General features: G+C 43.4%; 1 protein-coding gene across 6 annotated transcripts in view; it reads right to left on the bottom strand.

Moving 5' to 3' along the window:
• Elmo1 (engulfment and cell motility 1) overlaps positions 1–23,006 on the bottom strand; it is a 532,260-nt gene that overhangs the window by 118,079 nt on the left and 391,175 nt on the right. Inside the window, exon 1 of one of the 6 annotated variants that reach the window (XM_005369891.3) lies at positions 10,402–10,874. The exons of the other annotated variants lie outside the window; for them this stretch is intronic. The gene's annotated coding sequence lies outside the window, so the exon portion shown is untranslated. Of the gene's footprint in view, positions 1–10,401; positions 10,875–23,006 lie in introns of those variants that run through there. 6 annotated transcript variants of the gene reach the window in all.

Here is a 23,006-nt window from a genome sequence, read left to right as displayed (position 1 = left end):
GTTGATGTGACAAATGCCCCAACAAAAGCAATTTGAAGGAGAAAGGTTTTGTTTTGTCTCATGATTATAGGTCACTATCCATCATGGCAGGGAAGTCAAAGGGGCAGGGGATGAGATGACTGCTCACATTGCCCAGGCAGACACAAAACAGACTGTGATGGAAGCACATTGCCTCTCATCTCCCGTTCTCCATGTGAGCAGTCAGGAACCCCAGCTAGGGAATGGTGCCATGAACAGTGGATAGGGCTTCGTACTCCGATTAATGACTCAAATGACTGATTTCCATCCATGGATGCCCAGAGGCCTGTCTCCCAGATGGTTCTAGATTCTGTCAAGTTGACAATTAACACTAACCATTGCCTCCTTATACATATTTAAGAGAATAGTGTAAACATTTTCACTGAAATTAAAACACTTTTAAATAATATAATTTTCAGTATATCTTAATTTGAGCATTTTATAAAGAAAATATCATGTCACCCTTTTAAGTGTGATCGTTATTTACAATAATGATCAGAGCTCTGTGCTTATTTAAAAGCACAAATAAGTCCTTCAAAACAGCTGGAAATGTTACATCAGTATTTCTCATCTTGAATAAAGTCAACAATGGTTTTGTTTTGTTCTTGTAAAAGCCTTACTACTAAGCATTCACTCAGCAATCACTGTTGCAGTTATTCAGCTCTGCCTCTCATGTTAAAGCCTGGGAGTGGTCAGACTTGGACCAGGAGGTGTTCATGCCCGATGCTGTTTACAGTTCTTTCCAGGTGGTGTGGAATCACAGCAGTTCTTGATCACCATGGCTATACGTTTTCCCTCCAGACAGTTTCCGGTTAACCAGTCGGACAGCTCGGCAGACCTGGTACAGGGGAAAGCCTTCGATTCACCCAAGCTTCATCATGTAGGCTGCTTGAGTTCACTTTTACAGTTTAATTTCTTAGTTTTTCAGAAGGGAAGGCAGAAGGCAAGGACAGCCATTGACTACCTTGTTCGTTCATCACTTTTAAGTTGGTTTCGAATAACCAGGTCCATATTTTACTTAAGCAGGTACCTTTTTTCCTACTATTTAAATGGAATGGAAATGAGTGCAAAGGGAAATGTGCAGATGCCTTGGTGAGTATATAACCAAATGTGATTTGTTGGCCCTTTTTCTCACCATAGCCTCCATATTCTGGGAAATCTGAATGGTAAGGCTAATTGTCTGAAAAAAAAATATTAACTCTCAAGGTGAGATAATCCACAGACATTCACAACCTCCAATCTTGAGGTTAGTTGATAAGTGGTTGGTGCTAAGGTTAGTTACCTGATAAGTGGTTGATAAGCAAACACCAGTAGTTGAATAAATTGAGAGCAAGAAAACGTCATCTTTGCTTCTACTGACGGAGGCATGTCATTGGTTTCTCTGGGGCACTCTCCCTTCCTATGTAATAAGGTAACACCCTCCCATTCTTTCCTATAAGCCTACTGGGCCCAGCTTAGTGGGCCTTAGACCATCAAAACACATGGGTTCCAGGCATCTACATGGTTTCCCTCAGTTCAGGCTTCTTTAAGGTCTAGCACTTTATGGACTCATATTAAAGAGATGAGGAGATGTGCAGGAGTTAGAAATTACCCTTTTTCCCCTCTTGACAGAATGCATAAATCAGGGGTGGCCTGTATACGGCAGGTGAAGTAGGGGGAGAAAAACATGAAGGCCAGGACTGGGACCCTGCAAACAGAACACTAAAAGTGTACACATTTTCCACGCCTTATTTTGCCTTCAAGAAGAAGAAAGGTGCAGGTGGATTAAAGTGGGCAAGGCTGGGCTATCAGGATAGATTTATGGGCTCTCTGCAGACACCAAGAACATGTTGATTTACAAATGTAAAACCCACTGATATTTACCACAGGTCATAGCTCCTGGAACGCCACATAGACTCTTCCTGGGAGCACAAGCCTGTTTGGTTTTGATTGGCTTCCAAAGTCAGAGAAGAAAACATCACCAGCCCACAGCTTTTGCTATTTTGGCTGCCCAAACAGACTTCTAATAGTGCTGCTGCAATAAACCAGGCCCAGTTGTTGAAAGACAAAAGATTTGGAGGGAAATACTATTAATATTTTATATTATAGTCCACAAGACATGTGTCACTCTCTAAACACTCCTGTATGTCAGTTATAGGATCAGTCTGGTAGCAACACAAGAAACACATTATACATTAGAGAGGCAATGATGGAGGAGCCTACATCTTACCTGATGACTACATTTAGACTTGACCCTAGCGTCTTGTCTATGAGTGTGACTCCTGCTCTTTCTGGGTAGCCTCCAGTCCTCTTCTGAGCAGGCGTCTTCTATGGGGCTATAGTAGAAAGATCTGAGAACTGAGAGTTTTCTGTAGGCAGTCAGCAAGATAGGAACAAATAAGCAGCTTTGACCCCCGAGTGTGAATGTGATCACACTGACTTGACCCAACACAGCACACACACTGCTTACTAATCCTTCACACTGATAAAATTTCTCTTTAATTTTATTGCTATTCCTCTCCATGAGAAATGTGCCTTTGCTTCCATTTTATAGACAAGAAACACAAAGTTCAGAAGATTTACACAGCCTATCTACACAGGACGTTTCAGAGAAGGCAGAAGATGCCCCTGAAAATGTTCTTTAAGCTTTGCTGGTTTGTTTTTCACAGAGATGTCTGAACAAGGTTCAAGGAATCAGAGACTGTGCTTTTATGCCTTGATCCCTACTCTCTAGTGTGGAGCTCCTGGCACTAAGTGGCTTTGGTCCAGGGAACATGAGCAGTGTAACCAGATTAGGAACCACTTTGAAACTACTCTCTCTCTCTGTCTATGGTAAAGTTTCTGAAATATGTTTCAGGTGTTTGGTCCATGAAACAAGGTAGGCTCTACTACATTGGCTAGGATACGGCCTGGGTGACTCTGAGTTGCTCTGAGGGCCTCTGAGCTGCCAGTAGGAAGGCCCAAGTTCCATTAGCTAATGAGTGCATCTATCCAACCAGGCGAGTGGATGTTAGAATCGCCCCAGATGCTATCTTCAATGTTTAGCGGCAAGAATTCCAACTGAGTCAGAATGAAACTTTATTTCATTATGCTTCCAGGTCTGGGAATGATGCCAGTGAACTGTTCTCCTTGACAGGTCTCTCATCACTTACAGCTCAAAGGCAAAGAAAAGTGAGCTCCAAAAGTGCCAGGCTACAGCCCTCCCTGTCAGATGGCAGCACCTCTCCAGAGCAGCTGAGCAAGAGGATGATAAAAGAGCTGGTACCACCTTATCTCTGAAGCGAACACTGATGAAAACTCCCCACTGGCTCCATTGCAAAGTCTTCGCCAAGGCATGGAGCTGGAGAAAGGAGGACAGGAATTCAAAGTCTACATTAGCCATAAGCCAATTCTGACCTCTGCTGTAGCTGGCTTGGTTCTACATGAAGAAGGATTGAGGTCCTATCTAGGTTCATTGGAAAAGATGGCTAGAACCACTGAAACATAGGCCTAGAATGTTCAGAAATTTGATACCTATTTAGCATACACTTCATGAGATCTAAACTCTCCCTCACCCACATGAAGATGCTGGTGAAGACAGGCCAAAGACCTTGCAAAAGTTAGCTAATAACCTAGAGGCATAACCTGAGGCCTTAGGTTATACATTCCTGTCTGTAGGAGCTTGTCTAGTCCTGAAAGTTAGTAGACCTCAAAACCTTGTAGTAGTTCCAAAATAGGTACTGTAATACTAATCATATGTTTGTGATAGACAGCTGTCTCTTAGAGCCTCTGTACTCACTTCAATCCCAAACCATCTATCTTTCATTCATGACCATTTAAGCCCTTGGCTTGGTCAAATAATAGCAGAAATAAGAAGAGACTTATTCTGCAATTCGATTAACCCCTACCCAAGGTTTCCTCTGTGTGGTCTGCCAGTGCTGCCACAGGGAAGAAGGTCCAGTCAAGCCACAGTGATACAGAGGTCAAAAAGAACACACACAGTTCACTTCAACAAACACCTGTTGAGTTGGAACACAGCAGACATCCTCCTTGGGGACTCTGTCACATGCAGGAAGTGGGGACGTTTGGAGAAGGATTCCCCGGGCTTGGAATGGTATTGCATTGTATGAAGTTGTTGTCCTTTGTGTGTGAGGGTGAATAAAACTCTTTAGTAGAGCGAGCTCTGCGAGGACTAAGCTTAGAGGGAGCTCCTTCCTTCCAGCTGACGGATGCGGGACGTTTTTCGGGTGCTGAGAATAAGCTATGAGGCTTCTCAGCATGATTTTTACCTTATTATCAGAGAGTCTGAGGACTAGATGTTAGTTTTACATTTAAACTGTCTTTCGGGAAAACTATCTGCTGAAGGCAAGAAGACCACCTCAATAAAGACATTATTTTTCAGCTAAGCAAACTGCAGGACTGGAAAGGAAGAGAGAAGCTAAACTGCTCCTGGTTTTCTCTTCTGTTCACCTTTGTAAAGAATTACTGGTTTGCCGCAGAGTTACTTCCTCAACAATGGTTTGCATAGAATCGAAGTGAAATCCATGCATTCTTTCCTAAATTGAGAAATGCTACAGTTTGAATGTGTCTACTAAAGTTCCTGTTAAAAATCTTAATCCTCTAATTCAAATGTTGATGTTCCTGGCCCTTGGGGAAGTAATTCAGGCTAGGTAAGGATCTAAGTGGGAGGAATGGCAAGGCAGAATTGGCCGTGTATGCTCTCTCACGCGATGGAGAGCTTACCAAATGCTGGGCACGCGATGGAGAGCTTACCAAATGCTGGGCATGCGATGGAGAGCCTACCAAATGCTGGCACCTCACTGAACTCCTACTCTCTACAGCTGTGAAATTTATTTCTTTTCATCATGAATTACCCAGTCTTGGGTGTTCTGCTGTAATAGCAAGAAAAGCACTAAGACAAGGGAGGTGACATTAAAGTACAAGGTTAATTTATTTAAGGACTGAAAATTGCTATAGAAGGAGTGATGTTGATTTTCCTCAAAAGGAAGGGGCATACTATCAAGATGCAGCTACCGGACAAGTTTGCTATAGGAACTGATAATGGAAATGCTTATACATGTTTATGAATGCTAGATGCAAGTCTCTGTTACCAGAGGAGTCTTCCAGACATCTCATGGAGAGTACAGATACTATAGCACAATGATGGTCTCGCAGCAGCGGATGGTCCGGTGTCTGCTCAGAGTGCTCTGCAGCTCCAGAGTACAGTCTGCCTGTGGCCACAGTGTTTTGGGGGCTACCATGACTGTGCATATAAACCTTCACTTCATTTGATTCTGGTTAGTTCCAACGAAAACAAGAAAATAAGCAAGTAAACACGCATCAGATACACAATTCAGTTACCAGGAAATGTGTGTGGAATAACTTACACATAGATCCACTTTCCCCACTATAAATTTTATGAAGTGAAAACCAAAAACAAAGGTGAAAATCCAATGCTCAAATTGAGCTAGGCTGTACAATTTCAAAAAGATCCAAAGACCTAACATGAAAAAATTCAATATAAATATTTTGCTAATAATTTTATAGTTATACTAAAATGACAAGTCAGACATAATAATGGGTCCAGAAATATCTTACTGCAACTAACTGGCCTACTTTTTAAGGTGATTATGAAAAACTTGTAATTTATATATAACTTGCATATACTTAGTATCAGAGAATACTGGTCCATAAAGAGATCTGTCAACATCCACACACACCTACTATGCACAGTAGAATGTGTACAATATTAGGCATGCACAGCAGCTAGCCCAAGTTTGTTAAACAAACCCCTATAGACTCTCATCCCAATTGGCACTGCAGGCTTCTTCCTGGGTACTGCTCGTCTATTGCTTTATATGTTGAATGGAAAATTCTGACAAGACCAATAGCTTTTCTTCCTGGCAAACAAACCCCCTTTCTTCCATATTTTATTAATGTATTTCCACTGTGAATGTCAGTTTATAAATCAGAAGTGGAGATGCTTTGTGGGTGTGGCAGTGGAGGATCCATCTGCCCCCTCAGCTCCACAATAACCAAGCAGCCACTAACTCTCTCTAAAGCTCTGTGGAATGTGTTTTATCAGATGATTTTGTCAAATGATTTCCAAGGCTAATCTTCTATGGAACCTTGGTTGCTTCATCAGTGGATCTGTGCGATTACTGTAGGAAGCTGAGTTTTCGATTGGGCTGGTGACTTCTACTCACAGGTCTTCAGAGAGCTTGGGAGCTCAGCTGATTCCCATGCATAGGTCAAGCACAGCCCCAGGCTTTCTGTTCCATCCTTACAACTGTTCTGACCACCGCAAGTCATCCCTGGAATACACAAACTAAGATGACATGGGCAACACTAAGGCCCTACAGCTCTCCCCGACAGCCAGGTAGAGCACAATTCCTGCCTCGGCGAGTTCAGTTAAGTGTGTGCAGCAGTAGCTGGGCACTGTATGATGATATGAGGGGCTAACCAAAGGGGCACTCAGGGACCACTCTTGCTTAGCTTGAATGTTTCTTCTTTAATAAAATTATCAGTACTTCACTCAGCCATCTCACAGTGCCCTTTGCATTTGATTTAAATAATTGCAATGATTGTTTAACTCAGTTATCAACAGACTGACTCCAACCAGACAGATTGGCAAACTGACACTTTTCCCAATCTACTCACTATCTTTCCATCTATGAATGTAGCACCCAACAACAAAACAGTGTGCTAAACCAGGAACTTGCCAGTTTTTAGAAGAATAAGCAGGTCCAGTTTTGTAACATCTTGCTGGCTCAATATGCATTAAAAATAGTTCAGGCTAGGCATGGTGGCATACACCAGGAATCCCAACACTCTGAAGTCAAGGGTAGGTGACTTGCTGTGAGTTCTGGGTCAGCCCTGGGCTACAGAGAAAAGGAGACATTGTCTCTGCTCTCACATACCCCAAAAAGTACAGTTAGGCCCCTGAGATGAGATTACTATCATTATGTTGCTAAATGGACATACTATTACACCACCCTCTTACTTTGCCTATTCCCAGAGTTAATGCAACTCTCCGTTCTTATCAGAGAAATTTCTTTAGGCAATGGGTGAAGAAATTCACAACTGATCTAAAGGATGCGAATGAGTGTCAGTGGAGTTCTCATCCACAAACAGAATATTCTACTTCTGCATCACTTCCCCACCAGGTTCAGGTACATTGAAGAGGGAGAAGACAGATCGTAAAAGCCACAGATCAGAGAGAAACAGTATCTTCCAGATACCCCAAGACCCAACATTGTGCATGAACTCACAGAGGCAGCTGTGCTTGCCTGCAGAAGTCCTTCAGAAGAGCAAGCCAGTCAACGCTCCAGCATGGATGGCGGAGGGGCTCGTGAGCCCAAATCCCTAACTGAGGTGCTATACACAGCGGATGGCTTCTGGGGTCAGGGAGTCAATTTTCTTTAAGGATGTGGTACCTAGTCGGTTGACCACACTCCAGCGGATGGCTCCACACTCATGAGTATGTGTGCAGCACAAAGTGGATTCAGCAGGTTACTAAAAAAAAAAAAAAAAAAAAAAAAAAAAAAAAAAAAAATCCAAAGAGGAAAGGAAGTTGGGAGAGATTAGAGAGGTCAAGGGTGGATCTGGGAGGAGTTAGAGGGAGAAGTGGGGATTGAATATGATCCAAGTACATTGTATGAAATTCTCAAAGAATTAAAATATAGTACAATAGTCAGGAGTACTGTGAAGATTCCATTATTCTTTTAATTTTGAAGCACCTAACTGTACTGAGCACACAGTGACAGTCACAAGTTAGGAGCACATTGTGGATAATTTCACAACAATTGCCGGGAAATGCGAAAATTCTTGTTCAAACTCTTAATAATTTCAGGGATAAGATCCAATATATTCATATTTACTTAGGCTCCTACTAAACAGTAAGCGAATTTATTGTATTTTATCCTCACCTTTATCTTTCCAGGATTTCACAGGCTACAGACAGCAGCAGGAAGCAATGGAAAGCAGCTTTCTCTTTCAGGACTGAGCAGACTATTCACAAGGCACAGTCCTCACACTAACACCAAGGGAACAACTGCGGTGCAAACTCCAAGAATCTGGTTTGTCAACCATTCGCGAAGCTCAGGAGACAGAATACCATCGTGGGCATCAGATCCAGGGCCTCATGGACAGTAAGCCGCTGAGCTGCAGCCCTCGCTAGCTTCAAGACTTTTAATTCTAACACGGGCTGACAGTATGGAGAATCTCATTCAGAAGTCAATGTTACTGCCAACACCAGTAAGGCTGAGGGAGATGCGGATACAGTGGGATTTAGTGCTCACATTGAGAAAACAAAGAAGTTGATGGGGACTTTGTGCATAAAAAAATGGTTTGCTATTCCCCAAGAAAGAGCTCTCCTCCTCCTCAGAAACTGCTTGTTATCAAAGCGTGAGAGAATTATGCATAATATATTTTCTTGGGGGGCAGGTAGGAGGTTCAAGGCTTTCATGTTCTTAAAGAGTTCCAGGGACCAAAAATAGGCTGCGAACTACACTTTTAGAATTGTTTGAAACATTTTTACTTCATCCATAAAAGGCTGCTTTTGCTTGTTTGTTTTTTTCTCTCATTCTTGCCAACAGGTGCCGGCGTTTTCCCCACACACAGTGACACTACTGGGGGAAGAGAAGGGGCAAAAGGTGGATGGGGCACCATTCCAAGATGACTGTTCCTGAATAGGTATCCACAAGCCAGCAGACTTCCTCAAAACCGTGCATGCACTGGAGTGGGCGGCAGAGTGAGAAGCTTCGGGAAGAGTTCACTTGCAGAGAAACGCACTTCTAGCACGTCTATCAGGTGAAAGACTCAATGCATCTCACCACCTGGAGCCTCTTGGGACCAGAGGCCAGCCTGCATGTCTAGAGAGGATGTCAGCTAAGGAACAGGTCACTGCTCTGGTAGATGACCAGGTCTACAGTGCACTGTCACCCAGAGTCAAGAATTCCTCCCCAGGACCAGCCTGCAGGAGGCTGAGGGAGAGAGCAGATCTGCCTCATCCAGGAGCCCCTCCCAAGTCCCAGACAGCCAGAGCCTGCCTAGTTCTTTGTTTCTTTACCAGTTCATCACAGATTCCCACTCAGGACACAACAGATTCCATTTTAGATCCATCTGAAGAGCCACGACCCTCTCCAAGCCAAAAAATCCCACTCTTTATAAGGGTCCAATCAATGCACTCCCATGCACCCCTGTTTCACACGATTTTCTTTATAAATTCAATGATCATGCTTTCTCCTCCCACCCCCATCCCCATAAAAGATTCCAAAGATACTATAGCACTTTTCTCACATAAGATAGGAAATCACATTCTTATAAAACATGACAGTGATGAAGCCTCAAACATCAGAGACAAGAGAACAGATCTTAGGCAGAGATGGAGAGCCAAGTTCAACCTCCACTCTCTGCATCCAAGCTGAAGGAAACACCTTCTCTCTCACGCTTGCCAAGACCACAGCTCCTGTGGAATTCTGCATTGTGCCTGGGTGTCCTCCTGACACCTATCTTTTTAAGTTTGCGGCTGGGAGGTCTGCCAGGGCAGTGACCTCTCCTCTCTCTGTGCTGATCCTAGCCGCTTATTACAGTATTGTTCGCTTGTCTGTCTGTGACTACTGAATATTAAAAATGTTGTCACTAGTGTCAGAAATTTAAACCCCAGGGAGCAGAGTATTAGCTCGGAGCACTCCACGTCTGGTCCAGAGCCAAGGTCTAAGCGTAACTTTGCAAACCCCCTGGTTTTCAGAGGGCTGGAGAGATGTAACACAGAGCCCTTTCACACATGCTTTCTGGCTGCTAAAATCTTCCTGATTGCATCTCAACTCATCTCTGAAATTGATTTGGGAAAGCTCATTTCCATTTGGACGCTGGTTTCCTGAAAGGGGGTAAGGACATGACCTAGCCCAGTCGCATGTTTCTGAAACTGAGAACAGCGCTGCACAGAGGAGCTGCTTCCTTCTGCGGCCAGGGGTCTGAAGAGTGACAGACCATTCTGATAACATCCCTCTTCTCAATGCAAGCGCCAGCTATACCACCTGGCAGCTTCGAGCCCCATGCCCGCACTGTTCTCTCCCTTGCAGCATCATGCAGGGTTAATTTTTACTAATTCAGTTTTTCCACACATTTTCTTCTAAATGAACCAATACCCAGGGAGACCGGCCAGAACTCCACTCCTCACGCCAATCCTAACTAGATCGCCAACATCCAAATATAATTTACAATCAACTACAGATCCGACCAGGAGCAAACAAAGCATGCAGCCTTTTGAAACAGTCGCCCACATCACGGGAACCCTTGCATGGGTTTCCTTCCATGTGCTCCCTCCAAGCCGGCTTTCTAGGCAGACAATAGAACAAAGCTACATTCTATTTCAGCCCGCTAATACCAGTGCACAGATGTGTAAGACAGAGGTTTACTCACCAAGCGTCCATAAGTCCATCTTCCCCAACAGCACACACTGCTTCTAAGCTGCTGCCACAGATAGGACTTAGAGTCGTGCCCCAGAAGGACAGTGTGCTGGAAGACCAGATGGCTCCCCAGTAAGCTTGTTCAAGAAACAGGTTTCCAGTTGAGCCATGTGAACAGAGACCCGCTGCACACCTTCGAATGGAATACGCTCCGAGTCCAGAAGAATAAGCATGTAGCTTTGCTTATGTTTATGGAGCTGAAGCCCAGGGGTGCTCCGATTGGCAGGAGTTGTGGAAAGATCAGCCAATCAAAGGGAGCTTCCATTTCAGGGAAACTCCTGCTCATTTATTTAGCATCTTCAGAGATCATCGGCTTTTCTGGGAAGAGCTTTTCTCTGATCTGATACTATAACAAGGAAAAAGATCACTTGTAATTTAATTTCCTACAATCTTTGTCAAGACACAGATAGCTCTCTTTCTTAGTCATTCTCAATGCCTCTCTGCCTTTTCCTATAAAGGACTTAAGAAAGAGAGGGAAAGAAGAGGAACAAGAAGGAGCTGGAGATAGTTCACATTCATCAGCCTCCACCTTGTTGGGAAGGAGGGTGGGGGGGAGTGCCAGGGCTCAATAATTACTGATTCTGTTGCCATGGAAACAGGCTGGCTGCAGCGAGTTGGATTCGTGTAGAACATCTGCTGCCAGACCCATAATCAACTGCAATCTCATCTCTCCCCCCCCCTACTTTTATTTGATTGTAATGCATTCTTCCACCTTCCCCTCACATACAGTATCTAGACAGAAATGCTACGCAACTGCCTTGCTTTGTAAAATACGGCGTGAGCATCGGGGATGCTCACACATCCAGAAATGCACACAGAAAAGAAGCGTTCATCCCAGCAGGGGTCCCACGAGAGGATCCATACTCTGATTCCTGCTCAAGATGCAGATGAACCGAAACAGCTTCTACCCTAACTTCTGACCTAACAAACGGGTGAAATATCTTTAAGAAATAATTATTACCTAATAGTCCTGGAAGACCTCAAATAAAAGTTTGCAATGGTGTCTCTCACAAAGCATTACCTTGGTGCCTAGAAAGCCTTTAAATATTGCGATGGTTGAACCAGAAGAATTGTGTGCACACGGAGTTTTAGACTAAGCTCTGTATTAGCGTTAGCACTTCACCAATGCACCCCAGACAGGAGTGACCTCCCTCAGTTTTCTCAGCACATTTTCATTCCTCCCATTTATTCCCCTTCTGCTTGCTTTAAATTCTCCTGGTTGCATGCAAGGCATGATCAGAATTAATGTCAGATTCTGCATGTGCTGCTGTCTTTTTCATTACCAGCAGGGGCCGCCACTGAGCAATAAATGGCTGCATGAATGGCCCTGTCAGGTTCCTTCGAGAGTGGAATCTTAGACATCAATCTCTCATATACATGTCTGTATATACAGAAAATAACAACCATGAAAAAATAAAAGCTATGCTATGACATACATGTCTACATATATGTATGTATGTGTGTATGTATGTATGTATGTATGTATGTATGTATATGCTAAGATCTAAGCAGATCTGCTGTCAATAGCATCATCACACCCTTAAGAAAAACTGTCTGTTCCATTAAGTTCATTGCAAGTATGAGACTTCTGTGGTTAATGACACAAAGCATGTTTCTGATAGGGCTGATACTGAGACAGCCCACTGCATATCTCTGGCTCTGTGAATCAAGGTGACTTACCTACTCAGCACCTATCCTCTGTGCCCAAGGAACAGTAGCTCAGAGCTCCCTCAGCTCCTACTGTGAGAGTGACAACTGGCCCAGATGCCACGCCATCCATTCCCTGGTGTTCATCTCTGCCCCACAAATCACAACACTGGATTTACTCCTTGAAGACTATATGCCCCATATCCCACTGTCTCTTTTTGTCACCGTGCACTTAGGAAGGAATTCTCACCAAGTTCTGCTTGTCAGACACCCAGCTCCAATACTGGCAATATCCTTCACTGTTTTCAGATTTCTGGTGCCGTGGACCATGTAGCTTTTCTGGTAATCACCTTGTTGAAAACATCCAAATATTCATTTGCCACGAGGAAATATTATATTCCACCCAGATCCTCCACCAAACAAAATCCATTGTTTTCCAGCAGCTATTGACTGTGTCAGGAAGGCGAGTGACACCCTAAGTGACAAGGCTTCTGCCCTGCAGCTCTTGGTTTTGAGCACAGCAGACTAAGACACAGGGCAGTGGACCTGTGGTGTATGGGCGAGATCTGAGCTCTATGTGCAATGGCCACAGACAGCAGGTTGGACCTAGTGAGATCAGGAAATAGGTCCTGGAAGTGATGCTATCTGAGCCAAATCCAAAATATTAAAGCCAGTAAACTGGAGGGGAGAGGAACTGTATTTCAGATATGAGGAAGACGCACATACACAGGTGCGTGGCGTCTTGTCTGGGGCAAGGCGAGTAATCAGAGTCCTAGCCACTAGGCGAAAGCTCAGGTTTTATCCTGTAAGCAATGATAATCAGTTGTGGTACTCCATTTAAATGACTTCTTGCTCACCAACATATCAACTTGAAAGATCCCTTAGTTGAGCATAATGATATATTAACAGTCTATCAACGCGACTGAAGTAGTCTATTCTACAATATTCTTTTTTTTTTTTTTTTTTTTTTTTTTTTTTTTTTTTTTTTTTTTTTTTTTTTTTTTTTTTTTTTTGGTTTTTCGAGACAGGGTTTCTCTGTGGCTTTGGAGCCTGTCCTGGAACTAGCTCTGTAGACCAGGCTGGTCTCGAACTCACAGAGATCCGCCTGCCTCTGCCTCCTGATTCTACAATATTCTTAATTTGGTGGCTTAGCCTAATGGACATGACAAAGCTCCAGGAAACATCTTAAGCATTTCACCTGGGTTAATCGATTTAGTCCTTACTACAACCCTCAGAAATATTATCACCGTTATTACACAGGTGAGTGAACTAATAAGGTAGAATTTGAACACAGCTGGGATTTGAACCAAAGGATTCTAGTTTCAGTCTTTATAAATGTGCTCCATGGCAAACATCTGTATTACATTGCAGACTCCTGGGCTTTATTGCTTCTTCTAAACCAAAACCTCATGGAACAGGATCCCAAGAACTCCAGAGGATTCTTAAGAACAATTCAGTTTGAAGATCACTATACAGAGGAAAAGATGAGCAGTCTTCAGTGTATGCTATACAAAAGGGCATTATTTTGAGAATGGGTGTGTGTGTGTGTCTCACTTTTTCAGGCCATCTCCAAAGACCCATTCTTACAAGGACAAGGTCAACTTTATTGTGGAGACTGTAACTTCCTGTAGCATTGTGGGACTCAAAATTAACTCGGGCGAGTATTCAGCACACTACGGTACTCAGTAGCTACCGTAGTGAACAGGCGTATGAAGAAGCACTGAGGCTTCTAAATGCCTCATTTGCCAGGTGGAGGGGTTTTTACAGCTTGGTAGATCCTGAAGTCACAGACAGTAGGTGAAATGCTGTAATCACTTCGAGCAACATTATTCCCGCAAGAAACTAAATTTTGAGTCAAAATGCAAAGCTGGTCTGCTAATATTTTTAAAGCTGCAGTCCCATCTATTCCCTCTTGCTTACTTATTCAAAGGTGACCAAAGTACGTTCTTTGACTAGCCTACTTACTCACAGATCTAATTTAGAAAAATAACCAGGCTCTCTGATATCTCAAGAGGGACTTTTTTTTAAAGAAATAGTCACCAAGGAAACTTCCATGACTTCCTGTGGAGTCCTGTCCAGTAGTCCTGCTGCTTAGATCACAAGATGGATGGATACTCTGTTTAGCTCCCTGGGTCTTGGTAGTTCTAAGCTGGGAGATGGAAGAGCACATAGACCTGTCGCCAGGCATCATAATTAGAGGTATCGGGTATCTCCGTGAATTCAAAGACAACTCCTACTCAGCTATGCACTGAGCCAGTGATCTTTGCTCTGTTTTGAGTAAGCAATACCAGTTCCCTAGTTCTGAATGTTCCCAGGCAGATTTTATGTTTAATTTATTTCCAGAAACATGATTGTTTAATGTATTACAGATACCTTTGTAATGCTGTTAAACTCTGTTAGGTGATAAACTGTACTTTTTCCCCCACAAAAGTACAGTAATTGCAACAGAATGTTTTCTAAAGTGACTATTCAAATTTACAAAAAAAATATAAAACAAAACAAAAAAACTGATACTTGTTCCATTAAGCATCAAAAAAGGAGAAAGATGGTTTTATTTACTTCATTGCAAAGAAGTAACAGTACTAATAACCAATCCATCTGTTTTCAAACTCTTGGTCTAAAACATGTTGCTTCTATACCTTCAGCATCTACTTCATCCAGATGCACGTGAATCATGACAATGAACATGGTGATGATGACCTCACAGTCAAAAATACAGTTCTGCTACATGGCTTTTTCTTTGGCTGGCTGGGTCTCTCTATAAGGTCTTGAGGGTCATGTCGAGCTTCAGTGAAATTCCAAACAGTGTGTAAGTATTTTTCAACAAGTTTACCTGCAACTGCATCTTCATCTTCTCAAGACACCTCTCTTGTATACATACCACACACTACAAACACACCACAATCTATATACATCACACACACATACTGTATACATACATACGACATACACATTCATACCAGATACACACCACATACTACACACACACCACAATCTATATACATCACACACACACTGTATACATACATACATACCACATATACACCGGATACACGCCACATACACCACAGACAAACACACTTCACTTCTAAAACACAACCATGCTGACTACAGCTTAGACTAGTCCATGTGTATAAGGCGGTCTGGTCAGAAATGGAGACGCCTCCTAAATGAATGAAGGCAAAGTTACTATTGACTCAGTTTACCTCATTCCAGAGATATGAGAGATAAAGCTGTCCAGTCATTTGGGCTGAGTAGTATAATAATGTGATTATTTTGCATAATATATTTGAAATACAAAACATATGCAAAATCTTTTTTTTTGGTTTTTCGAGACAGGGTTTCTTTGTGGTTTTGGAGCCTGTCCTGGAACTAGCTCTTGTAGACCAGGTTGGTCTCGAACTCACAGAGATCCACCTGCCTCTGCCTCCCAAGTGCTGGGATTAAAGGCGTGCGCCACCACCGCCCGGCTGCAAAATCTTAATTGAACAAATCAGAGTAACTTTTTTCCTCAGGGGAACAAGATCAATAACTGCCCGCAGAATGAGTCTACACATGGATAGCTGCTTGCCGTCTCACAGACACGGAAAGACAATCATAAACAGAACATACAAAACCTGACACTCCGCCACTGTATCATGAGGTGCCAGGCTGGTAAGCTCTTTGTGACAGGGCCAGAAATCCAGAGGGGCACAAAACCATCAGCAAATGAATGTGCCCATTTCCACAAGCTAACATAATAAGGTCTCCGCTTCCAAATGGAGAGAGTGAGGTTCAACACATTTAAGCGCCTTATTTTCAACCTTGTATCTAGAGTTGGGGATTTTCTGAACAAAGACTCAAAAATCTGTCTGAGGAGATAGCATGACACTGTCACACAACTCCCAAAGCAAGCTGCCAGAGCGGGATTGCTCCCACTGCATCGAAGGCCGAGTTACTCAAAATGCGGCAATAATCTGGCAGTATTTCTTCAGACTTTGCTATAATGTTATTTCCCATGAAAATGCCCAAAGTGTAGGCAAATTCTACAAGTGCTGTGAAATAAAACCAGATCCACAAAATACAAAACCATTTTAGAACCCACACCTTCCTTCATTCCTCTCCCGCATGACAGGTGATTTCCACTCACGGGTTAGAGGGCAGGTATGGGCCTTTGGGACAAGGCAGGCTTGACGGAATGGAAGGGGCTGACCTGAGGAACATGCGAGAACGGAGGGGAGGACTGTCTGATGGGACACATTTCTAACAATCCTGGGTGTCTTGGAAAGGAAAGCTGGGAAAATTCAGAGCTCAGCATCTTGCCAATTCAAGTTTTCCAAACATGCCAGGGAAACACGTTCCAGAATTGAACGCTGGAGAGAACCGTGCCAAAGGAGAAATGAAAATGCCTAAATTCTCAGTTCAATATTCCCAAGCGTGTTCCCGGCAATATGGTGGCAACAAGCTACTGGGTCAACAGCAGGCTATTCTATCATGATGCAAAACAGAATCGGTCTCTGTGCCATTGTGAAAAGGGGGTTTTGGGGGCTCTTACCACACTCTTCTCAGTTTTCAGGCCTTTGTGGAGTTCATCTTTCCTAACCCTCAAACACATCAATCTCACATGGAAGTATTTCCATCTTGAGGAAGAAAACACTAGTTTTTGATATTCTCATCCTAAAGACTAATTTCATCCAAAAATGTTAGAGATTAAATCTTGGCTACTCTGTTTCATCAAATTTGTAAGCACTAGAGGCTACTGCTTCCTTAGACTTTGCTGTTTCGGTTTGAAAGGTACATCAGTAGACCAAATGCATCTGAGTAGGGTACGCTAGGCCTATGGGAAGGATGACCAAAGCTGAGTGGAAGAGAAACAAGAAAATGGAGCAAGCAAGCAGACTCCTTCACCCAGCAGGTAAAGACTAGTGCAACAACCAGAATCAGAGAAGCCACACGGGAGATGAAGACGAGGACAGACAAAGCGGATGGGTTTGCGACAGATCCAACAGTTCTTCACAGAAACACAGCGGGGTGTGTGCATAGGGGTGCTACATAGAGCAAAGATGTCACCTATGAATTCTAAAGGGACATAAAAACAGTTATTTTTATTTTAACCTCAGGTAATGAAAGTGGCTTTATCAGAAGTTAGCACTGTCACAAACATGTGTCTGGAGTTGCACTGAGTAGCAGCAAGAACCCTCAGCACACTAGAGACATGATCCCAACAGTGTGCTTGGCCGCAGCAAAGCACTGCTGCCCTCACAATGATGGGCTGATTGATCTCAGCCCCAATCCTTCTCTATCAACTGCTTCCAATGACCATGTCTTCAAACTGAACCCCATCCACTTTCAGCTAAAGGCACCTGTGAGCCACGCCCCCTGAACAAATCCTCTGGACTCGGTACTCCCAGCCTTCACAGGGAATAGGCCCTACGACCTTCATGAACAGAAGTTAAATTCATATAAAACATAATCTTTTTATCACTTTGCTACTTGCTTGCATATTTAAGTTTCCAACTTCAGAATGTAAGGTTAGGTTGGTGATACAAATAAAAAATCGGTCCCAAGAGCAATACGCAATCCACTAATATGCAGGACAAAAATGTTCCTCTGCTCTGTCAGGTCCTCCCAGGGAGAATATCAAGCGTGGTTTCCAAATAGCTTGTCTACAGTTCTAGCAGCTCCCCGGCAGGCACGAGAATTATGGCCCAAATAGTTCAAATAATCACCAGTGTTGAATCATGGATAAATGTTCTTGCTTGGGCTGCTGTGGAATCTATTTTATACTAGACATCTAGGCTCTTTGGAAAGTACACTGAAAAAATATATCTCAACAAAAACTTCAGTCTGGGGTAAGGCAACTGGTCTTAAACTAATATTTAGAAAGCACTAATAGCATGCGTTCATGTGCTGGCGTGTGCTTCTTTCAAGTCATCAGAGTTGGTTAATTTTTCCTCATGTATTCCATTGTATTTCATTTTTCCCTGGCCTCTCATAGACTTGTTTTCTGCCCAATGAGCTCTGAGTCATAGGTCAAAGCTCTCCTAAAAGTAGTACTTTCTGTATCTGGTGGGTCATTTCCGTATAATGTATATGCTATTGTTTTGCCCATTCATTTTACTGTGAGGTTACACCCACCCAGAGCTACCCCGGGTACCCTTTAGAACTCAATTTATTATCTAAACCCCAGGAACGCCTCTAAGTGTCGGATGGAGGATGCTTCAGGCATGATACGGATTGTTCTGCTCATCGTCATGGACACTGAGGAGATGAGGATCTCTGAGAACATCCTGGTGACTCATGGCTTGTCTTCCCTGCCTCCTTCTCCCACTGCTGCACTCCAGCCTGAGCAGGAGGAGGGTGTTCTGGGAAGCACTCCTGCCCATCCCCCACCAGGGAAACCCAGCAGTGTCCTTTCCTCCGACACTTGCCCATCCGCTTAGTGCTTCCTTCCAGTTAGTGAATAGACTTTGAACCCAGCCTCAGATGACTTCTGATTTTAGTATCAATCAGTTTCAGGATAAGATGCCAGGCACTGGCTGAGCTACTCTGACCAGGCTGTATTTCACATAATAATCAACAACTGTAGTCAAATTTTAACATGGGGGACCAAGATCAAGAAGCCCCCCAAGACTCACAGAACCACTGATGGGACCACACCTGTAGCCTGGTAACAATTCTGCACCCACAGAAGCACACGTTTCCTTTTTCTAGAATGAAGAGCATGCATATTTCATGCAATTGTAATCTTGGAATAAACTAAAAAATAAACACAGTGTAGAAGTCCTTGTTAAAATCACTTAATCGTCTATGTTTTGACATAGTTGATATATATTTTTGCATCCTGTGTCCTATATTCCTCTTACATAAAGTGTTTTCTGACATCTAGATAGTCACAAAAACTCTGAATGATGGAAAATCCTAACATAGAAAGAAATGTACTCATAGATTACTTTCATATACTTGCTGCTGTATGGGGAGCACTTTTCTGTTTTTCCCTTGAAGTCATAGAGATATAAACAACTGTTTCACTGTCACTCCGCCCACCACACACGTGACCCTCGAGTTCTAGAGACCAGCTTTGTAGTGGAGACCGTCAGGTGCTGGTTTATTTCCTAACAAGAACTTTATCTCCACAGACTTTTGAAAGGTTTAGTGAAATGTCAAGGTTTCTGGCAACACACAGCAAGGGGTTACCCATGGTCCATGATGGTTTGCCAAGGACAAAAAATAATGCAGCTCCTCTTTTGTTTTTCGGGAACTTGTGGTGTTCCAGGAAGCCAGCCTGTTAACCAGCTTGTGGCCCTGATCCTCGGTCGCACAGTGATGTGTGGGGCGTGAGTATGATTGTGAATCTCCCAGCTTCCGTTATTGAGGTCACAGGCCAGTGCAGATCTTCAAGAGGCTTTTGTCAGGTAGTAAATTCCACAAATGAAAATCTAGAGGTGTTTTTAATACGGAATAAGATCTTTATCTTTTCATCCAGAAATACCAATCTCCCCCTTCCCGTCTTCAAGGAAACCATCACCACTAAGAGGCAGACTTTTCAGTCCTGTTTTCAGTCCTAGTTTTGCCTGTAGAAACTGAAAAGTAGGTATCAAAATAACTAAATAAATAAATAGATGGATGGATAGATAGATAGATAAATGAAAATTAAAAAGGATTGAGAAGGTTTTGACAGCTAGGAGACCATGGACAAAAACAGAGATTTGGAAGTGCAAAGAATACTTAAGTAAAAATCAAGATAATAAATTGTAGGCTAGCCAGGGCTGTACGACTCAATGACAGCCACACTGTTTAGAAAGTGTTTTGGGACAAAAGTTCAGTTTTGCTACAGTACAAGAGAGGAAGCTGAGGTGTTTGAGGATTTAGTGGTGTGTGTGTGTGTGTGTGTGTGTGTGTGTGTGTGTGTGTGTGTGTGTGTGTACCATGTGCTTGCCTGGTGCCTATGAAAGATAGAGCAGGGTGTCATATCCCCCGGAACTATGGTTAGAGATGGTTGTGAGTCACCATGTGGATACTGGGAATAGAACCTGGATACTCTACAAGAAAACCAAGTGCTCCTAACATCTGCGCCATCTCTCTAGCCCCTGAAGAGTTTTAAGGTGGTGAGATAGCTATGGATCGTCCAAGTCCAGATTCAGGAAACAACAAAAGGCAAACACAGTCTGCAGAAGACACGGAGACTTCTGCAGAGTCACAGCACCAGATGGCAGATGGCCCTTTCTCAGATACTGGCAGTTGGTAGGATTGGAGACCCCCTAAAAAGGAGAAGTAAGAAAGTCAGAGACCATTCCAGTCAAGGAAATGGATAGGTCACCAAGGGGCTCTTAGAGTTAGAGAACACTAAAAGCCAGCTGGGACGAGAACAAAAATGACAAGACTCGTGTTTGACTTACCAGCTGGAGAGGTCTGTGGACTAGCCATGCAAATGGAGTTTGAAAGACTCAAGGGACTTTTGAGTGGGCAGGGGGATGTAATACAGGAGAAGAGCAACAACAAAAGGGACAGACTTGAGGAAATGTTTATGCTGAAGATGTCAGAAAGTGGTAGAGGCAGCATTGCCTAAGTCCAACAGGTCAACGACCCCAGGACCACAGAGGCGGGACAGCCAGGCTGTAAGAATATGGGATGTGACTAGTTCTGGGGAGAGATCCTCCAACCTGGCAAACAGGAACTGGCTGCTCCTCTAGACAGGCACCTGCAGCAGGGACAGCATTCTTTCCTGGAGGATTTGCCCGCAGAGACAGAACAAGGATTGAATAAGACCTTAGAAAAGGAACAGCATTGGGAAACGTATAAGGATAGGGATGGCTTGGGTCAGGATGAAGAAAAGAGATTAGAGTAGGAGAAATGCAAATAAACATGGTAAGGTAAGGTCTAGTTTGTCATTGGCTGTGTCTGCCTTTTTCATCAGAACTTTATCCCAACCTTACATTCACATCAGCTGTACAATTCTGACCCTATTTTTATCCTGGATGGCATGTGTTGTGGACCACTGTGCTCTGGGCACGGGGTGGGCCTCCAGAGTTCACAGCATTAGTGATTACTCACAGTCCACTCGTGGGCCACAGGACCTATGACCTTTCTGTAGTGGAGTGAGGAGAAGAGCCATACCCCACCACACTCCCTTCGGGGGCTATCGTGTAGATAATAATTGCTGAGAGTGGCAATCTGTTCTTTGGTGGTTTATATATAAGTTGCTCATACTTCTGTAGGCACACCTCAGCTAAGTTCCTGCAAGAAACTCCAATTCAATTCATTGCTTCACAAAGCTAGACTTGAGTAGAATCATTTCTTTGGTCTGTTGTTGAGGCTCTATGCTAGATGCTAGAATGTTAGTTTATACCTCCCCAGGAAAAGTTAGGCAACAACACAGCATGTCTTTTGTGGCTAAAGAGGTGTTTCAGTGTGAACTATGCACTCCTGAAGGTTAGCGTCCTGATTCTCATTTTGAGCATAGTTTATAATTTCACTTATCTTAATTGAATCAACAATAATTATTTTGTATCTTGCATATAGCTTTTCTCCACATAGGTCTCTGCATGTGTATGAGTACTGTGTGGATTCTCTGCACATGTGTGCCCTTTGCAAGCCACCATATGAGAGTCTTCAAGGGGGAGGACAGGAGACCACTAGGGCCAAAGCACTGCAATGAAGAAAAAAAAAAAGCCTGAAATTTGGGACTGTTCTTCAGAGGTCTCTTCTGCATTCATCTTTCAAAGCTGGTAGATTCTGTGACTATACAGATTTTCAAGGGCCAACAATTAATTTATAACCAAACTTCGCTTCCTTTGCTCTGATATACTTTTAGTGAGGGGAGGATAGAGTTTTCAGTAGATGAATATATAAAAAGGAAAAAGGTAGAAGAAGGTAGCTCTGTGAAGGTGCCTGCCTTGGCATGATGCAAGTGTAAGTGGGGGCTTCCGTGCATTTGTAGGGCACTGAGAGGAAGAGATTGGTAATCACTAATTAAACTGATAGCTGGCAGAGTAGCACTGCAGAGGTGGCCAGCAGAGCACAATTGAAAGCACAGCAGAGCTGGCCATGCAGGTGTCTGGGACACAAGCTCTGCCAGGGAGACTGGTGGGGAGTGCAGATGCTAGCCAACTACGAAGAGAGTTGAGGTAGAACCCATGATTCCCTATGCCCCTTCTGGGACCTTTCCACTTCCAGAAGGCAGTGCTTTACATACATTAGGATGAGCCAGAGGGAACAGCTAATTTTGCATTGCATAAATGGTTTAATATTGGCCATTCCAGGTGGTTACATCTCAATCGGCTCATTTAACACTCACAGCTATTCTATTAAGGTTCGTATTTGACAGATAAAGAGACAAATAACAAGACAGGTTAATCACCCAATAAGGAAATGCTGGAGCTGGGACTGAACTCCATTCTATGGGCTCAGAGTCAGTACTGCTAGACTTCATGACACTATTTTATCAGGTAAGTGATCACAGAACAAGGCATATAAAAGAGGAAAGAGTACTGTGGAAAAGGCAGGAGACTGTTGGGCATCCGTGGTCAGTTCTGATGGCTAACCAAGGGTGTACCTACGTGCCACCCAGTTATAAAGGTGAGCCATTTCACATTGCTGAGTTCTGAAAAAGGCATACAAGGCCGGGTGGTGGTGGTGTACGTCTTTAATCCCAGCACTCGGGAGGCAGAGGCAGGCAGATCTCTGTGAGTTTGAGGCCAGCCTGGTCTACAAGACCTAGTTCCAGGACTGGCTTCAAAGCAACACACAGAAACCCTGTCTCGAAAAACCAAAAAACAACCCACATAAAAGTAACAAGTAACCTTATACAACCTGAGTGGGCTGGCTTTTAAAATGTATCATGTGTGTGTTATGTGTGTATGTTTGTGTGTGTGTATGACTGCGAGTGTACACGAGAATGTGTGTGTGTGTGTGTTTGTGTGTGTGTGTGTG

Source organism: Microtus ochrogaster, unplaced genomic scaffold (genome assembly GCF_000317375.1).
Source record: "Microtus ochrogaster isolate Prairie Vole_2 unplaced genomic scaffold, MicOch1.0 UNK66, whole genome shotgun sequence".
NCBI lineage: Eukaryota > Metazoa > Chordata > Mammalia > Rodentia > Cricetidae > Microtus > Microtus ochrogaster.
Note: the sequence above shows the minus strand (reverse complement) of the source record. Positions and strands in the feature narration are given on the sequence as shown.